This window comes from Megascapheus bottae, chromosome 3 (genome assembly GCF_031878675.1).
Source record: "Megascapheus bottae isolate mThoBot1 chromosome 3, mThoBot2.hap1, whole genome shotgun sequence".
NCBI lineage: Eukaryota > Metazoa > Chordata > Mammalia > Rodentia > Geomyidae > Megascapheus > Megascapheus bottae.
In genome coordinates this window covers 990,811-998,722 of record NC_143511.1, presented here as the reverse complement: position 1 = coordinate 998,722, position 7,912 = coordinate 990,811, and the positions used below count along the sequence as shown (strand labels likewise).

At 47.7% G+C, this 7,912-nt stretch overlaps 1 pseudogene; it reads right to left on the bottom strand.

The window, feature by feature from the left end:
* Nucleotides 1–6,715: 6,715 nt before the first annotated feature.
* LOC150064771 (beta-1,4-galactosyltransferase 5 pseudogene) lies at nucleotides 6,716–7,597 on the bottom strand (annotated as a pseudogene).
* Between the last annotated feature and the right edge of the window lie 315 nt (nucleotides 7,598–7,912).

Here is a 7,912-nt window from a genome sequence, read left to right as displayed (position 1 = left end):
ACATCCTGTTACTGGGGCTTGAACTCAATGCTCTTGCATGGCTTTTTTGCTCAAGATTGGTGCCCTACCACTTAAGCCACAGTTCCACTCTGGCTTTTTGCTGACTAATTGGATTTAAGAGTCTTTCAAATAATTCTGTCCAAAATTGGTTTTGAACTGTGATCCTGCTCAAAAATCTCAGTCTCCAGAGTAGCTCTGTTTGCATTACCAGCTCCTACAATCTTGCCCCCAGGGAAGTATCCAGAGGAAATCATAGTAGATTCATGTTAACTAGCTGAATTTCATTTTTTAAAAAATGTTTCCAAATTAGTCCTAGGGGACTGGTTCAGATCTACATGTTTTTCCTGGCCTTGGAATCCTGCTTTTTTTTTCTCCTGCACCACTTCTCATTTTGACTTCAACCAGGGAGATGAATTAAATAGAGGCCAAGCTCCTTTGTTACCATCAAAAACAGATTCCACAAAGCAGGGAGCAAGCTCCCCACAGAGCCCATGGAGTTCTTGCTGTTCTGTTTTCCACATGGTCAAAGGCTTGTTGCCTGGGGAGGGGTCCACATTTGTGGGGGGAAGGGAAGAGATAGAGGCACCAGTCACAGAGTGTTCACAGGTGCTTAGATCTTGTTTTGATACCATCTGCTCATTAGAGAAAAGCAAAACTTAAAAGGAGTTTCTGTCAAAGGAGGGAAAGGACTTTGGACCTCACACCAGTAGCAGAGAAAGCAATGTTTTCAAAGATGAGTTAAACTGGGTTGTTACAACACTGCTGTCAGTGCTAGATGCGGTATCTTGCTTTTGAGGTTCTACCATAACAAATAAGACAAGGTCACTTAGTGACTTACTTGTTAGATTTAGCTATATTTCTCTACTTTGAAATTCAAAAACAGCAGCCAAATCTCTCCTTAGTCCCTGACTTCAGAGAAGGGTTGTGTCATTCATAAACAGCAGGAACAACCGTACCCCATTTGCTTTTTCTTTCCCTGACATACGCAGTACTTGAGAGGGATTCTGAATTTAGAAGCCTCCAAAGTCACCCTTGAGCTGGAACACACAACCTAATGGTATCCATCTAGAACTCATATAATTGTAGTACTAGGTATTGAACCCACTTCTCTCACTTACTAGGCAAGTACTCTACCATCAGAGTGAGCTATTTTGGAAGTGATGTCAGGAGGCACTGTGGGGGAAGTGAAAAATGTCACTAGTGTGAGTTGAAGGTTATTAAATGAGGGCCAGGGGAACTCACACCTGCTAGGGAACTCGGGGAGATGAGGTGATCCCAGTGGAGGGGCGGAGAACCTAGGGGATTTGTCTATGAAATTCCAAGCAGCACTGGTTGGGGACTGCCCCTGGCAGAGCAGTGGCTGAGCATGCTCCAGCCTAACTGGAGAACAGGCCAAGGGAGTGGCAGTGACTAGAGGAAGGCAGGATCCACCAGACACTTCTGCAAGTGGCTTCCTAGGGAATGATGAAAACTGATGGGACATAGGTGGGGAATTTGTTCCAGGATGAGCAGAGTACAAGAGATGGACACTCTTGAAGACTATGAAAGAAGAAGGTTTCTGAAAATAAAAGAATCAAGATAAGATCACAGGTTTTCCAGGTAGGATAGTCAAAACTTAGAGACACGCCATCTCAGCAGGTAACAGGTCAGGACTGGTTGTTCTATGCTCTTTCTACATTTGGGGACAGGAATTCTTGGTCCCTAGTGCTAAGGTCTAGCCTCTGTGCAATCCACAACTGTCATTCAGCACCGATGCTCAGCCAATCATAATGGTCATCTAACCAATCAGCACACATGTCCAGCAATTTAGAAATGGCATTTGACCAATCAGAATCAACACTGGCAGTGGACAGTGGGGGTCTCGCATTGTACCAGCCCAATAACTAGCTATGACAAGTCAAAACCTAAACACAGACTTGATGTTAATGAGTTTGGACTTCAGAGCTCAGCCTCACTTCTGCATCCTCCCCTTCCATCCTATCTCTTTTAGCAATGCAATGCCTTCATATGGCCTAAAGCTCTTGGCACTCAAGAAATGGTTCATTGATCAGTCATTTTCTTTTGTTTAAAGTTAAATGTTTTTGTAAAGGTGATATAGAGAATAGTTACAGTTATGTAAGTCAGGTAGTAAGTACATTCCTTTTTGAACAGCGATCAGCCATTTTCATCAGAATATAAATTCGAGACTTCAAAGCTTCAGCTCTAATACAGGGGGAAAAGAGTGAGGGGAAGGATCAGACCTTTCCCTCTGAAGTAAGCCTGTGGTGGCAGCACACAGGGTAGTTTGAGAGTGATCCCACGTCAGTGATTTTAGAGAGGTTATTACTAGCCTGCCTTCCCAGATCTGTCACAGCTATTGGTCTTTATGTCCCTTCTGCTGTCGGATGACCAGTTGGTTATGAACTCCTGGGGATTTCCATCACCTGCCTACATGTAACCCAATGGTCAGTTAGGAACACAGGCCTAGCTGAAGCAGAAAGTCCTAGTGTCCAGGTTGTTGGCAGCCAGAAACCAATATGCATGTGCCCTCGGGTGATGAGGAAGCCATCCTGTGTGTTTGTCTGCAGCAGCCTCTCTTGCTCTTGCAGCCAGCCAACACAACCTGTGCCAGTTTCTCAACACGCTCACACCATCACCTACCACTCTATGCTGAATTTTGAAGCAGATTTCTCTCCTGAAATCATGGTCTGGAGTAAGCCATGTTCCAGCAGACCCTCCACCATGTTCCTTCTCTCTATTCCTAAATTTTATGCTATAGAACCAGTCTCAAGGTCATTGAGGATCTGTGCCAAGCAGTGATTCTCCACTCTGCACCCAAACTGAATCCATGGAATATATCACCCTAACCTCAGAGAAGGAGAGGCTATAATATGCCCCTGAATTCTGTGAGTCAGAAGTAAGGCACTAGATGTACTCTGGTGGCTCATGTCTGTAATCCTAGCAACTCAGGAAACTAAGATCTAAGGAACATGGTTCACAGACTACTGGGCAGACAAGTCTGAGACTTTTAACCAGCAAAAAATAAGCCAGAAGTGGAGGTGTGGTTCCACTAGGAGAAGAAAAAGCTAAGCAAGAATTTGTAAAACCTCAAATTTCAAGCCCAGTACCAGCACCAAAGAAATAAAAGGAAGTCAGAAGAGTCTAGAGCCACAGCATGCATCTGCCCCACCTTGTAAGATGCCTTCCCTAGGGAACCTCAAAAGCTAGGATGGCTCCTGCTCCTAGGATGGCAACTGCAGTTGCTGGACTGCTAGACCTAAGCTGGGAGAAAGAGCAGGACCAAGACCCTCACCAAAGAGGCTTTGTGCAGCCACTTTTCACATGCAGCTTCCTCTTGACATGAAGGCTCAAAAAAGGCTCAGAGTGACCACACCTCCACCCTGTGAGCTCTAAGCTCTCAGTCACAAGACAGAACCTGAGACCCAATGACCTAGTCTTTAATCTTGTACATTTCTGTCACTGCAGATGTATGTTATGATATGAATATCAGTTGTTCTCCCAAAGTTTCATATATTGAAGATTATTCCCAGCAAGCACCCAGAACCAGAACTTTGGAGAAGTGTTGGATCTTGAAGGTTTTTGACATCATCAATGGATTAGCACGTTGAGAGATCCATAATTTCATGGCATTTTGGGAGGCAGAGTAAAATAGAAAGTGAGGCCCAGGTGGGAGGAAATAGGTCAATGGGATTCATGCCATAGAAAATGCACTTTGTCCCCAGGCCCCTTCTCTTTTTCCCTCTCCCTCCCTCCTTCCCTCCCTCCCTTCCCTCTTCCCATTTACTTCTGAGCTTCCATGAGCTTGGCAGTCTCTTCCAGCACGTGTTCAACTGCCATGACCCTCTCTGCCTTGCCTCAAGCCCAAAGCAATGAATCCAGGTGACCTTGGAGTAAAACCACTGAAACCCTAAGCTGAAATAAATCTGTCCTACTTTAAGCTATTGTTCTCACGGATTTGCAACAAAGAAGAAAAAGTAATCAGTATTCTATGGGCTCCTACAAGCCACCATCCATAGCACTCAAAAGGAAGGTGTTTGTCTTCCCTCTTCATACAGACATGGGAAATACAGTCTCCCTGACTCCTTGAATCCAAATAGATGAAATGAACATGTAGACAAATGAACATCTAGAAACCCTGGAACAAATAACTAAAGTTCCAAGAGGAATTTAATAATATTTAGTATATTACAAGTTTATTTCTTGGCTTGTTTAAAAGTCACACTGGTTGGGCACCAGTGATTCATGAGTATAATCCTAGCTACTCAGGAGGCTGAGATTTTAGGACAGCATTTCAAAGCCAGCTGGGATATAGAAATCCATCAGATTCTTTTTTTTTTTTGGTTCTTGAATGTGTTTTTACTGAAAAAAATCATTCATAAATTAACATTCAAAAATGTGCAAACACATGAATAAATAAAGTAATGACAAAGGACTACTCTTGTGAAAAGTATTTAAAACATCTGTAGATTTCAGTGCAAAAATGTACCCCTGACACCTCTTTAAACATAAAGGCAAGCTCAAAATCTAGAGCTGGAGACTCGCTGGCTGCGCAGCGAGGGAGCGGAGGAGGGCTCTGCAGAGTCCGCTCATATCAAAAGGAGGATTTTGTAAACACCCCCCCAAAAAGAAGATGTGTAAAGGGACACGGGTGGCCCAGGCTCACCCAGCCGCTGCCCAAATTGTGGATTTGAGCTTTTGTTTCTTTTTCTTAACTGCCTGATAGTCTCCACTAGCAGCCTGAGTGCTGGCTGGGAGCTCTCCTGTGGCGCCTCTGCACAGCTCTGAACTTGGGGTGGGGGCTCCCCCGAGGGGCTCTGGGCAGCAGGGAGACCTTTCCTGTGCTCACTTTTTTAAAGCTAGGCCTTTGCCCTGCACAGAACGGGGGAAGTGGGCAAAGGCTGTGTCCCTGGGTCACAGCGCTCTGAGCCGCAGCCCATCATCCTTGCCGCAGACCAGGCCTTCGTGGCACCATCACTCAGCAGCTCTGCAGGCACTCAGAGCCATTGCTATGTGCACCCTAAGACAAAGGAAAAGAAGTGAACGTGTGGGTGGCCCCAGCAGAAGGTGTTTGAAAGCATGAAAGGCTCCAAGCATCCTCAAGGGCGGTGCCTGCCCTTTCATTCCAGCTGGGCCGCTTTCCTGCAGGGCGCAAGGCCTGGCCGCTCCCTCCCGCTCTGTGGGAGTCTTACATCCATAGAACAACACAGGCACAAGAAGCCCTGAGGACACACATCCACGTCTGCACACACCCACGTGAGCCATGAAAATCAACGAGGTCAAAGTCAAACAAGCAATTAAAAAAAAATACGAAGCACTGTCCAGAAAGTACTCCAAATCACACCCTATAAACACACCTTACCGAGGGGGAATCTGGCATGTTCTGGGCTCCCGGGAAAGTGGGCAGACGGGAACTGAGGGCTTTGGCTTGGGGGAAGAGGCACAAGTTCGAACGCAGTGCAGAACCTGACTTCAGAAGCGGAGGGCTAGGACCTGGTCCCACCGGGACCCGCTGACTCGGCAACGTCACCTGAGCCTCAGCTGCTTGCTAGTCTATGGGGGACAGAGTAGAGGATGAATTTTTCCAGAACTCTGAAGGGGGCACAGGGATGGCTGAGGCGGGTGGTCAGAGGATTCACCCCAAACACCCCTGCTCTTCCCGACAAGCGGGAGGTCTAGGACCCAGGGTCTGCACAGAGAAATGGCAAAGCTTCTGTTTTGATTTTGAGACATGGTCTGCATATCCCAGGCTGGCCTCAAATTCCCCACCTTCCCAGCTCAGCCTCTGAGTGCTGGGGCTTCTGGGGACCTGCTCTGAGCATACTGCAGTGCTCCTCAGTAGCTGTCTCCTCTTTTATATTATTATTATTATTATTATTATTATTATTATTATTATTTTGCCAGTCCTGGGGCTTGAACTCAGGGCCTGGGCACAGTCCTTAGACACTTTTTGCTCAAGACTAAACTACTGACACTGAGCCACTGCGCCACTTCTGACTTTTTCTGTATGTGGTACCAAGGAATGGAACCCTGGTTTGCCTGCATGCTAGACAAGCACTCTACCACTAGGCCAAACTCCCGGCAGCTGCCTCCTTTGTAGGAGGAGGAGGAGGAGGAGAGGTATGGCTGCAGGAATGAGGAAGCCATAGGGAAGGCAAGAGGCAGAGTTGCTGAGGAGGAGTGGGAGGTCTTTTACCTGTAAGACTCTTTCCAAGTGAGAACAAAGCGGGCATCCTGTAGCCTCACTGTCCTGTTTGCTAACCAAATTAGTAATCTGATGTATAAATCTTCACTTTGAATTGGAGCCAGCTATAAAGTTAAATTTTACAAAGGCATTTTACATGCTTATTTACACTTGAGACTTCTTCAAGAAGCGATCGTTATGTGTCTACTTGTCTCCCCAAGCCCTCCCCTGCCTCAGTTCCCACCCAAAGCAGGACATTTTTTTAAAAATGAAAAATGAGAATCACAGAGCACACCAGAGGTACAGAAGAAAGGGCTGCCTAACAGGGCCGCCCCTGGGCTCCAGACGCCCTTTGCGGGGTTTGCAGGCTGGGCGGGCTCCAGAGGGCGTCCCCGCCGGCCTGGGTGCCCCAGGCCTCAAGGGAGACATAAGTGCCCATCACAGTTTTCCTGGAATGCTGCGGCTGGTCCTTCATTCCCCGTCCTGCACGGATCAGGGCGCTCGCTCCTCGGGCAGCGTCCCCAAGTGGCTGTGTCAGTAGTCACCCACCTGGGCCAGCTCGGGGGTCAGGTTGACAGTTATGTTCTTATACAAGGCGTCGTGCATGACGTTTGCAAAGTAGTTGAGGTTGTTGAGACCGTCCAGCCCCTGCAGCTCCTTTGGACTTCCTCAGCAGTGCGTACCTTCCAAGAAACTGGACTTCCCCTCGGTGGTGGGGTGGGATGGACCTGTACTTTCCTGTGTCCCCTTCGGGCCGGCTCACAGAGTAGCCAGCATTCTGCACCCTGTTCCAGAGGTCGTCATCCTCTCCGCCCCAGCCCCAGAAAGCATTGGGAAAGCCGTTGATCTTCCGGAGCTGCTCCACGGTGAGACCACTCACTCCGCCAAAGAACTCCGTATAGGGAAGCAGATCCAGGGACTTGTCCAGTTTAGGTGCAAAGTACCTGGGCATCTGCCCACACCCGTAATAGTTGCGATCACTTTCTGGTATGTGGTCCACGTCATGAAAAATCAGACAGTCCCACTCCAAATCCTTCATTGCTTCTCGAAAACCAACGTTGGAAAGCATGGTTCGATTAAAGGGTTGGGTGCCAACCTGTTCTACCACGTAGAACGGGAACTGAAGCATGGGCAGCAGGTGTCTGAGCAGGACGGCAGGTGCTCATGGCTGTTCCGGAAGGGGATAAGGATGGCCACCTTCCATGGCCACCGGGGCACGGGGCAGTCAGAAGGCCTCCAGTGGCCTCCCAGCTTGATGGTGGGGTCCCTGGAGAAGAGCTCGTGGATGCTGTCCATTCCGATTTCACTCATGATTATATCTATGGGGCCCTTCATGGAAGGGAGCCTCTCGGGGCAGGGGTGGTTTGAGAAGTAGGTGAAGTCCTCAGGAAGGAAGGTCGTGGTTGGTGGCAACATATGGATGGGTCTTGTTTCTTAATCCAGTCTGCCGTTTCTGTGTCTTTTGAATTCTGACTGATTTCTCCAGACTGATGACTCTATTCCACCTCTTGCGTTTTATCTTCCATTCCTGATGTCCTATTCCCCATCTCAGTCAAACTGTTGCTTAATGCTTCCAATAAACCAGGAATGAGAGATAACTAATACTCATGGTCCCAGTTGTGCAGGAGGCACAGGTAGGAGGATAGTAGTCAGAGCCCAAAAAGGCATAGGGAGATCTTACCTAAAAATTAACTAACAAAATAAGCTGAGAGTGTGGTTCAAGTGGTAGAG